General features: G+C 41.6%; 1 protein-coding gene across 8 annotated transcripts in view; it reads right to left on the bottom strand.

Moving 5' to 3' along the window:
- The window catches only part of LOC140734397 (Krueppel-like factor 12), a 403,562-nt gene that overhangs the window by 87,623 nt on the left and 297,220 nt on the right, over positions 1–18,719 (bottom strand). The window contains exon 1 of one of the 8 annotated variants that reach the window (XM_073058291.1): positions 6,738–6,757. The exons of the other annotated variants lie outside the window; for them this stretch is intronic. The gene's annotated coding sequence lies outside the window, so the exon portion shown is untranslated. Of the gene's footprint in view, positions 1–6,737; positions 6,758–18,719 lie in introns of those variants that run through there. 8 annotated transcript variants of the gene reach the window in all.

The raw sequence follows: 18,719 nt of genomic DNA on the forward strand, positions 1-18,719 counted from the left end.
TCAAGGACAGCTTCTTTCCTAACTGTTATAAAACTACTGAATGGCCATCTGGTATAATAAGATGGACTCTTGACCTCAAATATCAAACTTTTAACTGCCTTGCACATTATTGTGTGCATACACTGCACTGTCAGTAACCGTAAAATTTTATTCTGCATTGTTTCACTTTGTACAACCTCAATGCAATGCTCTAATGAAATTATCTACTTGGATGACCCAGAAAGCAAAAAGTTTTGATTGTACTCGGCAATGATTATAAACCAATTTACAAATTGCCATTACAAAAAAAAATCCAAGTGCAATAAAATGTTTTGATGATAACACAGGTCACCAGGTAAAAATCCTCACGGATTTTTAAAATTATCACTATAATTTCTAGTAACTTTCCACATTCTCAAAATGGTTGTGTTGCCCAAGATGGGATTCATTGCTGTAGAATGGTGTCCAAACGGCCTTTTTTTTAAAAAACTGGACTGGCTCCAATTTCAATTATATTACTTAGCACCATTGCAGCTTTTTGTAGAATGATCACCCGATTAAGGGAGACAGCCTTGTACTCCAAATGCATCCTCCGGGGAACAGAGCCTCAAGATGGCAAGCCATGATAACTAGGAAATCAAGAGTCAAGTGAATCTACCTGAACTGACAATTGGAAAAGTCTTCTAATGCTCTTCCACAACATGCTCCTTGAGAGAATATAGTCCCTTCCCACTAATGAATTCTTATGTTAAGACTGAGTTTTAGTGGTCATGAAAATGAGGCCTGAAATGCCACTGACCTTTGTACTTGTTCCCAGAGGTTGATGAAGAAGCAAAAGTCTGAGGTTATGTCTGAATGGGGTATGCAGGGATAGCAGAGGTGTTGCTGCATTCCAAGACCCTGTTAGACTCTGGGGGTTCATGGGAATCCAGTGTGACAGATATTCACTATCCAGGACCAGGACATTTAGTGCCAATGTCAGCTTTTTGACAAGTCACTGCCCAGGATCAGTGGAAAAAGCAGATATTGAAGATGAGTGTGTTTGCACACAAAAGAACAATCTGAGTATCAGAAAGCAGTAATGGTTATTAGCAGTTAACGAAATGAACACAACAGAATCCACTTCTCAGCCTCGGTCTGAGAAGAATCTCTTCCAAAGTGCTTTCCCTGACACACGACATGTTCGTCTGCAGCACACTGGCACATTGTTCTAGTTTGCAAAAATTGTGTTTGGAAGCCCTTTGTAGAGTTATAATCCCTTAGAATTTACTCCTCAAAATAAATGTACTCCATCTAAAATAAATAATGGTATTCAATCTGTTTCATTAGCTGGAAATATTTCCTTGGTTGGAAAGGAGAACTCACAAATCGCAATAGCGACTATTAACAGCTAAATCTTTCAGAAGAGACTATGGTACCAAGTAAATTCATCTTTAAACTACAGGCTGATACAGTATAATCTCCCGAAAGGGAGGATACTGATAGACACCCATAGCTGGTAGGCCTTGCTGTCCTGACTTAAGTTTAGGACTCTAAAATGGGAACATTAAATACCTTCACACTACTGAGGCCATAGGTTTAGAGGGCAGCATGTTGTGAAAGCACCTTATAAAGGGAGAGGTACCAAGGGAAGTGCTAATCCAGACCTTCAGGACAGAGTGAAGACACAGAAGACATTGCTCCAGATTCCGGCTTATGCACTGGAAGAACTGAGCAGATCAGTCAGCACGTATCAATGGAAATGGATGCTTGACATTTCAGCCAAGACTCACCATCTAGGCTGGTGACAGGCAAATCAGCTTTGAGGCATGCCCCAGAAAGGGTGACGCACGTGACTTGATCCAATTGCATAGTACAACTCCAGCAAGATGGAGGCATGCTTAATTGCAGCAGGCTTTCCTGGAATACGAGTCGATTTGTCCTTGCCTACAGCTGCATAAGCGTGAGATGAGGAACTGTTGCATTCTGTGCATACTCATTGCAGTTTAAACAACTCAAAAAGGATGCCACCATGTACATAGCTCGCATCAACAAGACCTTGCTGCCAGGAAATCTCAAGCTGTGGTGCTTCCAGTTCGGCATACTCCCAAGACTCGTGTGGCCTTTAACAGTGTATGAAATCACCATCAAGAAGGTGGAAAAGCTCGAAAGTGTGATCAGCACACATGTGAAACAGTGGCTTGGACTTCCACGATGCTTAAATCCAGTTGGACTGTACGGGAACGGCAAATTAGAATTACCAATTACAAGCCTTGTGGAAGAATTCAAATGCACCAAAGCAAGGTTGGTCATGACCCTCAATGAATCTGAAGATACTGTTATTCGAACAGGGGCCCTCCGTGTGGCAACGGGGAGGAAGTGGACCCCATCTGAAGCCGTTTAGAATGCCAAGTCTGCTCTTTGCTCAGGGATGTGTTTCTGAATTCAGTAGTTTTTCTGGATATAAATTAAATTTACACAAAAGTGAGTTATTTCCTATTAATAATCACTTGGATCAATACAATCAAATACTTTTTAGTATTGTTAAAAATCACTTTGCTTATCTTGGTATTAAAATTACTAAAAATTTTAAGGACCTGGATAAATATAATTTTCACCCATTAATAGATCATACGCAACAAAGACTTTCTAAATGGTCTCCTATGACACTATCATTAATTGGTCGAATTAATGCTATTAAAATTATAGCTCTACCGAAGTTCTTGGCTACATTTCAAGCAGTCCCTTCCTTTGTTCCTAAACTGTTTTTTGATAGAAGACTCTAAAATTTCATCCTATATTTGGAATAATAAAAATCCTAGATTAAGTAAACCTTTATTGCAGAAATTAAAAAAGGACGATGGTATGGCTTTGCCAAATCTTAGATTGTACTACTGGGCAATTAATATTTGATATATTACCTTTTGGATTCATTATTCAGACATACATGACTGTCCTTTATGGGTGGATTTGGAGAAAAACTTGGTGAAGGGGTATTCTTTGGCCTCTTTACTGGGAGTTGCTCTTCCTTTTCTGCTCTCTAAGATTGGTAGACTAGACCTCAATCCCATTATTAAACATACATTAAGAATTTGGTTTCAGTTTCACAGATTTTGAGTTAAATAATTTTGTTCTTTCTAGTAAAATCCATCTTAACTATTTTTTTTAAACCATCAATTTTAGATCAGGTCTTTTTAATTTGGAAAACCAAAGGAATAATAACTTTTTCAGACACACGAGTGAATCTGCAGATGCTGAAAATAAATAAAAACACAAAATACTGGCAGAACTCAGCAAGCCAGACAGCATCTATGGGAGGAGGTAGTGACGACGTTTCAGGCCGAAACCCTTCATCAGGAGTGAAGTAACATGGGATGGTGGAGAGGGGATAAGAAGTGGGGGGAGGGATGAAGTAGAGAGCTGGGAAGTGATGGGCTAGAGGGAAATGGCCTAGGGGGAAGGTGGAGAATTATGGGAAATAAAAGAGAAAGAAAGGTAGGGCTGGGGGGAGATTACAGTGAGGGGGGAAAGAGAAAGAGAACAAGACTAAAATAATAGATAGGGATGGGGGTAAGGGGGGGCAGGGGTATCAACAGAGGTCTGTGAGTTGGATGTTCATGCCAGCAGGTAGGAGGCTACCTAGGCGGGAGATAAGGTATTGCTCATCTTGACAGTAGAGGCAGCCATGGACAGACATGTCAGAGTGGGAGTGGTCTGTGGAATTGAAGTGTGTGGCCACAGGGAGATCCCGCCACTGCTGGAGGACCGAGCGCCGGTGTTCGGCGAAACGGTCTCCCAGTCTGCGGCGGGTCTCCCCAATGTATAAATGGCCACATCGGGAGCACCGGATACAGTATATCACCCCAGTTGACTTGCAGGTGAAGTGGTGCCTCACCTGAAAGGACTGTCTGGGGCCTGGGATGGTGGTGAGAGAAGAAGTGTGGGGGCAGGTGTAGCATTTCTTCCGTTTGCAGGGATGAGTGCCCGGAGGGAGGTCGGTGGAGAGGGATGGGGGTGATGAATGGACAAGGGAGTCGCGTAGGGAGCGAACCCTGCGGAAAGCCGAGAGTGGGGGGGAGAGGAAGATGTGGCTGGTGGTGGGATCACGTAGGAGGTGGCGGAAGTTACAGAGGATTATGCGTTGGATCTGTAGGCTGGTAGGGTAATAGGTGAGGACCAGGGGGACTCTATCCCTGGTGGGCTGGCGGGGGGATGGGTGGTGAGGGCAGAGGTGCGTGAAATACGGGAGACGCGATGGAGGGCAGAGTTGATAGTGGACGAAGGGAAGCCCCTTTCTTTAAAAAAGGAAGACATCTCCTTTGTCCTAGAATGAAAGGCCTCATCCTGAGAGCAGATGTGGCGGAGGCGGAGGAATTGAGAGAAAGGGATAGCATTTTTGCAGGAGACAGGGTGGGAGGAGGAATAGTCTAGGTAGCTGTGGGAGTTAGTAGGTTTGTAGTAGACATCGGTGGACAGGCTGTCTCCAGAGATAGAAACAGAAAGATCTAGAAAGGGGAGGGAGGTCGGAAATAGACCAGGTGAATTTGAGGGCGGGGTGAAAGTTGGAGGCAAAGTTAATGAAGTCGACGAGCTCAGCATGTGTGCAGGAAGCAGCACCGATGCAGTCGTCGATATAACGTAAGAAAAGAGGAGGACAGATACCGGTGTAGGCTTGGAACATAGATTGCTCCACATGGCCGACAAAAAGGCAGGCGTTACTAGGACCCATGCGGGTGCCAATGGCTACACCTTTAGTTTGGCGGAAGTGAGAGGAGCCAAAGGAGAAATTGTTAAGGGTGAGGACTAATTCTGCGAGGCGGAGAAGAGTGGTGGTAGAGGGTGACTGGCTGGGTCTGGAATCCAGGAAGAAACGGAGAGCTTGGAGACCTTCCTGGTGGGGGATCGAGGTATATAGGGACTGGACGTCCATGGTGAAAATGAGGCGGTGGGGGCCAGGGAACTTGAAATCTTTGAAGAGATGTAAAGCATGGGAAGTATCACGAACATAGGTGGGAAGGGATTGAACAAGGGGAGATAAAACAGAGTCGAGATAGGCTATCCCTTTCTCTCAATTCCTCCGCCTCTGCCGCATCTGCTCTCAGGATGAGGCCTTTCATTCTAGGACAAAGGAGATGTCTTCCTTTTTTTAAAAGAAGGGGCTTCCCTTCATCCACTATCAACTCTGCCCTCCATCGCGTCTCCCGTATTTCACGCACCTCTGCCCTCACCCCATCCCCCCACCAGCCCACCAGGGATAGAGTCCCCCTGGTCCTCACCTATCACCCTACCAGCCTACAGATCCAACGTATAATCCTCCGTAACTTCTGCCACCTCCTACGTGATCCCACCCCCAGCCACATTTTCCCCTCCCCCCCCACTCTCGGCTTTCCGCAGGGATCGCTCCCTATGCAACTCCCTTGTTCATTCATCCCCCCCATCTCTCCCCACTGACCTCTCTCCAGGCACTCATCCCAAACAGAAGAAGTGCTACACCTGCCCCCACACTTCTTCCCTCACCACCATCCCAGGCCCCAGACAGTCCTTTCAGGTGAGGCACCACTTCACCTGCGAATCAACTGGGGTGATATACTGTATCCGGTGCTCCCGATGTGGCCATTTATACATTGGGGAGACCCGCCACAGACTGGGAGACCGTTTCGCCGAACAGCGGCGCTCAGTCCTCCAGCAGTGGCGGGATCTCCCTGTGGCCACACACTTCAATTCCACAGACCACTCCCACTCCGACATGTCTGTCCATGACCTCCTCTACCGTCAAGATGAGGCCACACGCAGGTCGATGGAGCAATACCTTGTCTCCCACCTAGGTAGCCTCCTACCTGCCGGCATGAACATCCAACTCACTGACCTCCGTTGATACCCCTGCCCCCCCCACCCCATCCCTATCTGTAATTTTAGTCTGGTTCTCTTTCTCTCTCTTTTTTCCCCCCTCACTATAATCTCCCCCCAGCCCTACCTTTCTTTCTCTTTTATTTCCCATAATTCTCCACCTTCCCCCTAGCCCATTTCCCTCCAGCCTATCACTTCCCAGCTCTCTACTTCATCCCTCCCCCCACTTCTTATCCCCCCTCAACCATCCCATGTTACTTCACTCCTGATGAAGGGTTTCAGCTCGAAACGTCGTCACTACCTCCTCCCATAGATGCTGTCTGGCCTGCTGAGTCCTGCCAGCATTTTGTGTTTTTATAACTTTTTCAGATTTGTTTATAGGGGATTGTTTAATGTCTTTCACTCAGCGGATAAATATGATTTATCTAATGCACACTTTTTTTTGATATTTACAAATTAGGAACTTTTAACATACTTTGCTTCCAAATTACCCCTCTGCTTATCCACCTAATATGATAGATACCCTTTTTCAGGTTAAACCACCTCAAAAAGGATTGATAGCTACAATTTATAAATGGTTATTGAATTCACGAATGATATCTAACGATAAAATTAAAGGTGCTTGGGAATTGGAATTTCAAGAGTTACTTTCAGATAATCAATGGAGTAAAATTTTTCATTTGGTAAATACTTCATCTATTTGTGCCCATCATTCCTTGATACAGTTCAAGGTAGTGCATCGGACACATATGTCAAAAGGTAAATTAGCCCGTATATTTCCCAAAATCAATCCTATTTGCGACAGATGTAATATTGAGGTGGCCACTTTAACTCATGTTTTGGTCTTGCATAAAGGTGGACAATTTTTGGAAAGATGTCTTTAAAACTTTATCAAAAGTCTTGGATCTGCACTTACAACCAAATTTACTTACAGTAATTTTTGGGATTATTCCATCGGAAGCAGGATATATTCCTGTTTCTGCTCAGTGGATGATAGCCTTTTCAACTTTACTGGCTAGGAGAGCCATTGGAAGGATCCTAATCCACCTACTGCCTTTTATTGGCTTTCCTCCATCATGTCCTGTTTAAGTTTAGAGAAAATAAGTCAGACATTTGATACATCTTTTGAATTTGAAGAAATCTGGTGACCTTTTATTCAATATTTTCATATGATTTGATTTATTGATTTTTGTAATGACTCTCTTCCAGTTATTTTTCAGAAGTTTTGGATTTGATCAGAAAGTCTTTCTTTTCTTGGTTTTACTCTCAGGATGGACTGCCCAGTCCTTTATTTTCATTTATACAGAATAGTGGGTTTTTTCCCCCCCACATAAAAACTTCAAAAAGTCTTTTTACTCTTCATGAATTGATAAGAGGAAAATTAATTATCTTTCTCCTTATTATACATTCTATATCAGATCAATACTATGCATGATTTCGATAATGTTTAATTTTACCTTCTTTATATATTGTTATTGATATATATATTTGAGATAATTCTCCTCTTGTTATTTTTATATATATGCTCTTTTTAAATCAATAAAAAGATTGATAAAGAAAGAATCCCCATCAACAAGGTGGAAAAGCTCGAAAGAGTGATCAGCACACAAGTGAAACAGTGGCTTGGATTTCTACGATGCTTAAGTCCTGTTGGACTGTACGGGAAAGGCAAATTATAATTACCAATTCTAAGTCTTATGGAAGAATGCAAATGCACCAAAGCAAGTTTGGTCATGACCTTCAATGAATCTGAAGATGCTGTTCTTCGAACAGCGAATCCCCGTGTGGCAATGGGGAGGAAGTGGACCCCATCTGAAGCCATTCAGAGTGCCAAGTCTGCTCTTTGCTCAGGGATGTGGTTGGCCGTCCAACTTCAGAGAGCTGGGCTCAGGCTCATCCCAAAGGCTCCTCAATGGTACAAGGCAGCATCAGTGCAGACGAGACGGATCGTGGTGGAGGAGGTGAGAAGACAGGAGGAGGCAGATCGACATGCCAAGTCCATCTCAATGGCCAAGCAGGACCAATGGACTACCGTAATTGGGAGAACCTGGAAAAGAGGAAACTCAGCTGGCGTGACACCTGGGAGATGGAGGGATCTCGGCTAAGTTTTGTCATCAGAGCCACTTATGATCTCCTACCCACACCCCAGAACCTGAACCAGTGGTGGGGAGAAGACCCCACTTGCTCTCTGTGTCAAGCACCTGGATCACTAAGGCACATTTTAACAGGATGCACCACGAGCCTCATCCAGGGGCGGTATACTTGGTGGCATAACCAAGTTCTCACACAGCTGGCATCAATCTTGGAAAAGAGGCAAATCACCACAAATGTTCTCCCACAATCATCGGCAAGAAACATTCACATTACACGATTTGTACCAGCAGGCCAACCTCCAGAGCACCATACAACATCAAAAGAGGTAAGCATTTTGCAGGTTGTTCGGGACTGGAAAATGGACGCGGATTTGGAAAAAAGCTCGTTTCCCCCAGATATTGCGGCTACAACACTCCAGCCAGACATGGTTCTGTGGTCCACAACAGCAAAGCTGGCATATGTTGTGGAATTGACAGTACCATGGGAAGATGGTGTTGAAGAAGCCTATGAGAGGAAAAAGACCAAGTACTCTGAACTGGCAACTGAAGTTGCCCAGAACGGCTGGAAGACCAAGATTTTCCCTGTAGAATGGGATATAGGGGGTTTATGGCTACATCTACAACCAGTCTATTTAAAATGGGGGTGAGGGGTTATTCACTCCAACAAGCAATCCAAGTCCTTGTCAAATGCAGCAGAAGAAAGCAGCAATTGGATTTGGATTAAAAGGAAAGATTACAACTGGGCTGCAAGATGAAGACAGAAGGGTATGGAACTGAGGGGGGTATATCTGTGATGTCAGGTAGCACCGTTGAGCCCTCTGGAGACGTTGTGGGCTTATCAAGAAAACGTCAGAGAAGGAGAGTGCCCACCTGATGACCCCAATGAGGTACCTACCCACCTGTCACCACTCCAAGCCCACTGCCAACATCGAGAGTGCCGACTTACCATAGGGATTGAAACATCAAGTCCTAGTAGCTCTACTGTCATTTATGACATTTTTAAATTTTGAAACTTATTTATCTATTTGTGTTGGGCAAAATAAAATTGAGCAAATCTGATCAATAGAGTTCCAAAGTAACACAGGCACAAAACAAAGATGAAGAGTCTGCATCACTTTAGCTTGCAATAAAGATTCACAACAAGAATGTTACCAGTATTAAGTTATGAAGAAGCAATTGGGAGTGCCTTAGACACCAATCTGTTGGCAAATCAAAAATAAATCAGCCAGTGAGTCAAAGTTTGACCTCAATTTGTCCAAAAATTAACAAAGAGCTGCTCTAAGACTCTTTGCCAATAATTGGAAATTTTCAGGTTTTCTGACTAATTTCTTTTGAAATTCATTTTCTGTTGCATCACATGCTTCCTGCTGTTAGGGCCACAGAAATTCCTCCTTTCACCCACCCAAAAATCTACATTGTCAATCAAATGGTTCAATTTAATATCAAAGAATCTAAACAGTCTACAACCTGAAATTCTTAATCTACACAGACATCCATCTCATAGAATGAATGATAGAAACATCAAAATCCCAAAGCTCCCCTACCCCTCCCATTACACAAGCACTGGCCCTCCTCATCCATCCAGCCCAGCACACATTCGTTCCAAACAGCAGGCTCCCTCTTTCCAGAAAGTGGCACACAACCTTCTATGCCTTTGTGATCTTAAAATAATTGTGATCTAGCCCGAAGAGCAAGAGAGAAAATAAAGTCAACCAATCAATAAAATAAACACCAGCTCAGAGACTAGCAGTGAATGTGCATTAGCTAATAGCATCATAGATGGGATCTGCATGTAATGAAAGATCAAAGTAAAATGGCCGGCAGTTGGGAAGTGGGAAAATAGTCACACACAACTTCTACTTCATGAAATGGGATGAAGATGAGGAAGCTTGCAGCAAGGAACAGGGAAGAGCAATGCCCCATATCACCCGTAGTTCTGGTGAATGTGGCATCCTGTTTCCCCTCAGATCATTGCCTTGGTGATCCCAGCACTGCCAACCTACAAGTACCCTCGCTGTTTCCTGTCAGCTTATGCAAAGATAGAGCAGTCAGTGGCAGAACTGACTTTTCCAAGGCCATCTGGAACTTCCTCCAGTTTAGGTGCTCAGCCCATCTCTAACTACATTGTAATAGATACTACACATGCATTCCAAAGTCTTTAACAACTCACGATGCAAATTTGCTTGACTGTCAAACTCCATTTTGTATCAAAATTGGCACCTGAATTCTGTATACAAAGACTTAACATAGGGAAGAAATTTTTACCCACCAAGTGGATGGGCACCTCCCCAAAACAGCAGTGTCTTCTGCAGTAGTCAAACGCCAGCTGAAAAGGCAGTGTCATCAGCATATGCAATTCAGTATTGGCACCATTTGTAATTTGACCTTTTACTGCTTTCATATCCCTAATATAAAGCCCTGATATAAATTGTCTCACAGAAATATCACTTCCAATACATAACCATTTCTAGAAAAAAGTGATGAAAATTATACCACATGCTGCTTGTCTATTAGGTGTTGATTCAAGATTCATCTTACCTCAACTACACCAAATGGCATAATGACACGAGCAAACTCAAATCATCAAAGACTCGTACCTAAAATAGGTGCTATAACCATCATTTATATATTTACAGCCATAATCTAACAGCTTTTCCATTAAATGTACATTATTCCAGATAATATAGTTTCTGCAACAACTCAATTACTATTACAAAGCATTGAACAACTCCCCAATTGTGTTACCAAAACACAGACTGGGCCAGTCAAGGAGATCAGAAGCAGTAGCCTAAAGAAAATGTTTTTTAACAAGTGCTCCTGCATAGGAGTAAGATTTCAGGCCCAGAGCCCAAGTGAAATTCCAAAGTTCTGGATATCTCCAGAGCACACCATTTCACTCTTTTGCTCAACAGAGGCAACAGAACACAATTCTGTCATCATTTTTGGAGAAATTGGCATGAATCACAGTGCAAATATTAAATTTTTAAAGATTAACTTTGCTAATTACACAGTCAGTAAGTACACAAATTAAAGTAATGCTCGGTTGAATCTGCTGAAAGTGTGTTTTCTGGATTTTTGGATGTCATTCCATTCATACCCTGGCACTTTTTGTTCACTTTAAGAAATTAGAAAAGTAGAATACAAATCAACATTGTTAATAATATCAAAGTAACATCCTTAAGACGCACCTTTGTTTCCGGTGGCCAGCCATCTTAACTCTGCTTCACATTCCCACACGGACTTGTCTATCCGTGGCCACCTCTACTGCCAAATTGAGTCCAGATATAGGTTAGAGAAATGACATTGCACACTCTGTCATGGTAGTCTCCAACCTGTTAGCACCAACATTAATTTCTCTAACTTCCTGTAACCACTCCCCTCTTTCCACACCTATCCCATTGTTTCCCCTTAACCGTGTAGCGTCTTCACGCCTTCTCTTTCTCCTCCCCACCGATGACCCGAATCTTCCTCCTTCTGATTCACCTCCATCTCTTTATTCCATGGTCTCTTGTCCTTCATCTCTTCCACAAATCACCAGCTTCTCACACCATTCCCCCACTCACTTATTTTCTCACCTGAATTCACCTACCCACCAGTACTTGCACCTACCCTCCCCCCAACCTTTTATTCTGACCTCTTCTATTCCAGTCCTGATAGGAGCTCTTGGCCCAAAATGTCAATTATTAATTTCCCTCCATAGATTTTGCCTGACCTGCTGAATTCCTCCAGATTTCCAACATCTGCAGTATCTGAATGCCCAGAGATTTTAACCCAATATCTTAGTTTGACTTACAATGTAGTTTTCCTTGCAACTAGTTACGAAAATTGTTCTCATCATCTTGCTATTACAATTATCTTCACAAAGCCAAATATGCAGACAACAACGTATCATCTGAACTCAGTCATACACACGGACAGATCAGATCATAATCATTTGTTCTCATGCCCTGAGCAGGTGGTGGTCAGGGCTAAGGGTTTGGGTAGTCCAAGATTTGACTCAATCACAAGAAAAATATTTACAAGACAGAATAGGGTGCAACTCAGAAAGGTGCTGAAGTTATAGTTTTTTCAGGTAACTGTACCCTTATAGACAGTTATAGACGCTTACATGTTTGGAAGATACTGATGCAAGTCCCATATCATAATTTTAAATCATTTTAAATTATTCAAACCCAATAGAACTCTACAAAGATACTCTACAAAGTTCCATTACAGAACGGCACAAATCGATCTACAAACTGGATCATTCCAGAGTTGGCTGTACTGGGGGAAAAGACTGATCAGTTATCTCTCAGCTGTTGGTAAGGCAAAGATGGAAGACTAATGCTGCTCTAGTTGCTTACATTGAAGCCAAGCAAACTCTAGGAAGCTATGGTGAACCTTTAATTGTGGCCAAACCATTATTTTGAAAGTATTCTGAAAAAAAACACTAGCTTGGATTTTGGAGAGGGTGCAGAAATGCTGTATCAAAATGTCTCCAATGGTGCTTTGGTTATATAGTTAGGCTGGAGGAACTATAGATCTTGAGATAGAGAACAATGGAAAAACACTGATAAGACTTATTCAAAGCACAAAAGGACTGGGGGAAGGGACTAGCAAAACAATCTTTGATACACAGAGCTCTCACACTCCTGTTAGAAGTAGGACTTCTAACTTGTGTCATGGAATATAGTGCCAAAAGTGGGAGGCAAAAACCATTTCAGTATTCAAGAGAGCTGGAGCAGTATTTGAAAACATATTACAGTGCTATGGGAGACAGCTGAGGAAATGCATAAACTGCATTGTTCTTATACAGGGGCAGCACAGAATCAAATGATTTTCTTGTATGCAGTAGCCATTTTGTGATTACTTGAATTATAGCAAAATATTTAAATCTACTTGCAAAGTCCCAGTGGTCCTCTCACTGAAGACCACAAACATGAACCAAGTAACTGGTACCCTTCAACCTATGAACTAGCTAAAGCTTATTGCTTTTCAAATTGACTCTGGAGTCAACAGCTAAATTGAGCAATCTGATAGCAATTCTTCAGGAAGTTAGTCCCACTTAACTCTGATCATCTTATCTGCAGCCTAGTCATCCCACCCACACCACTTCACTGAACATTAGCTTGCATTCACAAAGTTGCATCACCCCACCCATTCCCGAACCACTGACAAGATTAATCCTCCTGGTCCAGATATAAACAACAGTGCTATCAAAGGAGACTGACAAATTTGAGGCTCACAACTAATTTATTTCAGAATAACTAGTCCTAAGAGAATAGTCCAAAATTACAGCGCAAAAGCAAATTGTAATCCTGCAAATGGTACCAGAAGCCTTTTTCTAGCTGCATTCTTTGAAAACGGGTGTCTTTTTGGAATCTTGCACATATCACCATTGGGAAATCTTTATTACTTGTCTAGCTGCATAGTAGTTGCAAATGCTTTGATGATCTGAAACCATTTTTAGACAGCTTTTGCATTGTTCATGGAAAAGCCACTATTATAATTACAAGTCCCAAATGCTATAATGGCAACAAAACCAGCAACGTAAATGATCTTGCAAATCACATATACACATTCAGATCGATGCACCCCAAACTTCATATTCAATCTCAAGCCCCAAGTGGTGCACCATATTGTACAATTAAACTAACTTATCCCAGAGAATTCAAGTGCTTGCACTCTGCTGTAGAACTCTATGTTCCAATTTTGATACGACAGTTAAACAAAATAACCTGATTTCATAAATGCAATCTTGAATAAAAAAAAGCCTACTTCCAATATGCAAGCTTGATATCAAACAATCTTAGTGCCAAACATTTAAAACCAAGCCCTTTTTATTATATTTATAGTTTTACACAACTTAAAACCAGATCTCAGAAACTTACCAAATATTTGCATATTTATATTTGAAGGAACACCATGATAATGAGATACACACTACAGCTACAATTGATAGCTTTATTACAGAAATTGCTTCTTTTTCTATGACAATTAAACACAAACAAAACATTCCAAGTTTTCAAGCTCCTTTCCACACACTCTAAATGCAATGCAGTGCCAGGAAAGCACTCAGTCCTCACCATTTGTCAGTAGATTACATATACAACAAAACCACCTGGAAAAGTATGGGGTACAAGAGGGAAATTTCAACATAAAAGTAGGAGAAGGTGGTTATTCTTTGAAACTCGGTAGTAAGGTCCAAAGAAATAATCCAGAACCTCCATCTTTCCTGTGTTTGCAGATCTGGCGAATTCCGAGTAACAGCAGAAAATTCAGAGAATACACCACCCTGCTGCTAATTAACCTCTGCAACAGCAAAGTAAGTTTAAAAAGTACAACTGAAACACAGCATTGCAGGAATTTGTTACAATCCAAGCACACCAAGTAGTTCATTACTTCCATGGAAGAAAATTTTATATAAACTGGCAACAACTAATTGAACTTATCCATTGGTATTTTATGATAAGTTTTCTAGACTAAACTAGCTGCCATTCTTGTACAGAAGAGGGGGAAATCTGAACTAGTTAGAGGAACATTTTCTCCATTCAGAAGTTGTGTGGTTCTTCCTCCCTCACAATACAATGAAATAAAAATCAAGCTCATATATCCAGAACCAGAATGCTAAATGAAGGTTTCTTAATAAGTAACAATATTTGAGGCTGACTAAGTGATAAGGCAGCAATATTATTGAATTGTGAACTTGCATACTACCACATTGATTTCAAAGCTTTGGAATTTCTTCTACATCAGGTCAACAATGGGGAAAACAAATGTGAGGCACCACAACACTGGTAGAATAGTAAGCCAAGATGAGAAATTTACATAGGCAACTCAGGAATTTATGACAGACAAGGTAGCAACACGATTCAAGTCATTACAGACAAAAAGAACTGAATACAGTTGCATGAAAAAATTGATCTTATTCAACACAGAACAAAACAACTGCCATTTTTTGATTTTCAATAGAACAAAGCTAGTTTATATAAATGTTGAAGTCTTTTAATTCAGACTGTATAATCCAACTGAAACATTCTGCAGTTACAATGGTCTTTTCCCCTCTCCTCTCCTGAATGCCTCAATTATTGGGGAGTTGAAGTTGGACTGATGTCAGCACTCTGCAACTGACCATTCGTCATGTACACGTCCAGACACCACTGCCAATGAGCAGCTGAAAGTGTAGGGCTTTTCTGTGCAGTGGTAACTAACTATATTGGTTTCAGATTTCACCTAGCTCCAGAGTCTGGGGTTATTTTATACTACCATTAAGGAGAAAACGATAGAAAAACATCTGTGTATCAACGAGAACAGAGATATTTACCATTTTACAGTACTGATTTCCACACACCATTAATCAAAAGAACTCTGATTAGGCCACATCAAATACTTGAGAGAGGCATTTCAAAAGAAGAGATGATCTTGAAACAAGTTGACAACAGCTAGCATCTTATCAAACACATTCTCACAACAAGTTGTAATAGGGTCCAAAGGTCAAGATTTAATAACTAGAACTAAAGACAATAGAAAATAATAAAACCATGGAAATTATAGATTGAATGTTTGCGTGGCTTACTCTAGGAAGAGAGAAGATTAGAGAGGAAAATGGATAATTTTAATAAGATGACACAACTATTGCTGAGTTATAAGAGCCAAGCAATAAAGTTAATAGGACTGGTCCTTCTCCAACTGCCAGAGGCTCAATGGACCACACGTCCTACTTCTGTCCTGTGTCATGGCTTGTGAGACCTCAGATGGGAAAAACTAAAGAAATGTAGGCCTAGAAACTAGAGTGTTCCATCAAATGGCTGTTACATGGCATTTAACGATTGCTGCAATTATGGGCCTAACAATGCAGACCTCAGTGATAATACTACTTGCCTTTCGCATGCTGCTGTCAGCACACAGGAAAATATGCTGCCTAGGACCAGGTTGTGCCACAGAAGTGAGACAGAACATCAGTCTGCATGGGGACACAATGAAATTATTTGATGTGCGCTGATGCAAAAATAAAATCGCGGTGCCTCGTCTGAAATAGCTAATCACTGATACAAGGCACGCTGAACTACCAAGCCCTCATTCCAGACTAACACTGAATACCGGTGGCATTCTCATTTTTAAAGTCAGAGTAATACAGCATGGAAACAAGCCCTTTGCTCCACGTGGTCCACACTGACTACAGCATGCTCCCTGTTAGTCCCAGTTGCCTTTTACCCTCCAAGCCCCTCCCCTCCATGCACTTAACTAAATGCCTCTTAAATCTTGCAACTGTACCCACTCGAAGCGGCAGCTAATTAAAGGCATTCACTACTCTCTCCCCTTTTACCTTGTACCTGTGCCCGCCAGTTTCAGAGTTCCCAACGCTGGGTAAGAGACTACAGCCGTCCACCTTATCCATACCACTCGTCGTGTCTCCAGAAATAAACAGAAATGCAACCCGGTGCAAACCTGAAGCACACAGGCGCTCTGACAGTTACCTGGTAGATAACAAAGACAGAACTTTACGGTTCAGTGGATAAATCCAACAAGTGCCATTGGCCCAAATCTCTCAATGGTATTAAACTTCATAGCGAATCCACTTTTCAGAATACCACCACATTGTCCACAGTGGCAGGGTTATTTTACTGGCGACCAGTCACTAGAAGTACGTCTCAGCTACGCTGCTGTTTAACAGCATGCTCTGATATTGAAAAGAATGGAATTCATGGGAAAACGGATGGAGCCACAGTCATACTTTCAGATGAATACCCAGAAATCCCTTCCAATAATACGAGTCTGTTTATTCCAAAGATCTATCACATCTACAACATTCAGTCAACAGCATTATACTTCTAATCATATCAAGCAGATGTCACCCATGCTGGTTGTTGCTATGGCCAAATGTCTCCAGGAGCCCTTTCTCTCATGGCGAAGTAACAGAAAGTGGCTCTAGATCTGATCATACACTTGATAAATGCCATCTGGGTAAAATAATTAACCACTATCTACATGTTTCTCCCTACCTTCCCCCTCCCCACTTAATTTTTTAAAAAACTCACCCAACACAAATGGTACAGCCATCAACTTACTTCCTATGAAATGTTACAATTCCCATCAATATCCCCACCGGTACCCTCTATTCATCTCCATTCCAGAATTTCCTATTTCAAATCACCATCTCTTTGCTGACTGCACAGATTCTGGCCATCCTCCTCCAGGAAACAACGACCATAACACAGAAATCAAAGTCAAACTGGCTGCTTCACATTAATTCAATTGCAAGCACCTTCATAAAAGGAGCCACAATTATATCACTACGCGTGTCACATATAATCCAAATTTACTATCGTTTCTTGGACAGTGAGAATCAGAAGCAAGTTTATCACTGACACGTGTGAAATTTGTTGTTTTGTGGCAGCATTAAAATATTTGTTACAAGTTACAAGAAAAAAGTGCAAAATAAAAATAGTGAAGTGGTGTTCATGAGTTCATAGACCATTTAGAAATCTGATGGCGGAAGGGAAGAAACAGTTCCTAAAACGTTGACTGTGCCTCCCTGATAGTAATAATGAGAAGGCAGCACGAATCTGGATGGTGAGGATCCATAATAATGGCTGTCACCTATTGAAGATGTCTTTGATGGTGGGGAGGCTTATGCCTGTGGTGGAGCAGGCCGAATCTACAACCCTCTGCAGCCTCTTTCGATCCTGTGCACTGAAGAAAGAAAACCTGCAAACTCTGAACCAACATTACTCAATACCAGTGGCGTGTTGGTTCACAGCTTGCAATTTCTCAGTCAGATTCCAATTGCGCTTACAATCTGAAAGATCAGGAACAGACCAGAATGCTTCTCAAGTCATAAGCAAGACCTATATAGTTTTCCTTCCATGACAAATAACCAAGGAAGACTATATGATTTCATCAAAAGCAAACACTAACGTGGACAGGTGACATTTTGCTTTGTTTTAAGCCCCAAGTCATTTTATATGTACAATGGCTCAAATAAAATTGTTGGGGGGAAAAAAAAATCAAAGCCATCCCATGGCTTAATAGTAACAATATGCAAGCAGTAAGACTATATTCCAGCAAAAAGTAAGCATATTATTCCATTTAAAGCTCTACATTTAAGAGGTAGCCGGTTTATGAATCAAAGTAGTCAGATAAAACAATGAAGAATCTGTTGAGCAATGTTAGGATGTGGCTAATCTGGTAAAGAATCTGCTGACTCATGAGGAACAACAACAGTACGTTAGATTATTCAGAAATTAATGAACACAGCCTCACGTGCACAATTATAAGTGTGATTATGTTTTATTAGAGCTCGACAATAAAATGAGTACTCTAGAAATACTGAAAGAGTGTACATCTTTCTATAAACTTGGTTATTGGTTTGTGCATGTTCGTCACCAGATTCTTCCACTACAGAAAGAAAGAATGAGGAAGAAACAATCAGGAATCTTAAATTGTAACATTCACTTTGGCTGTTTCTTCAGACCCAAGCCAAAACTTCCCCCTCAGTACCCCTTTTGGGCTCTTCTCTTATGTTGTCATCCAGTCATGCTTCCACTTTTTTCTCCAAGATATTTTGCACCCCAGATTCTGAACAACAAAGTTCCTTCAAACATATTGCGCTTGAATGCCCTTCATCTCACAAACAAAATTGCTTTCCCCTCTGAAGAATACAATGTGGATGACATTATGGTCTTGGTTTATATCTTTTCCCTCAAAGCACTCGCAGTTGAGTTGGGCAACTGTAACTTGCTTTACACAACTCAGCCAGGTGGTGTAGGCAGACATTGATTACCAAATGCCAAACCTCATTTTGATCAAATACCTTCATCTTTGAGCACTTCCCCATGGTCA

The sequence above is a fragment of the Hemitrygon akajei genome, chromosome 10 (genome assembly GCF_048418815.1).
Source record: "Hemitrygon akajei chromosome 10, sHemAka1.3, whole genome shotgun sequence".
NCBI classification, from domain to species: domain Eukaryota; kingdom Metazoa; phylum Chordata; class Chondrichthyes; order Myliobatiformes; family Dasyatidae; genus Hemitrygon; species Hemitrygon akajei.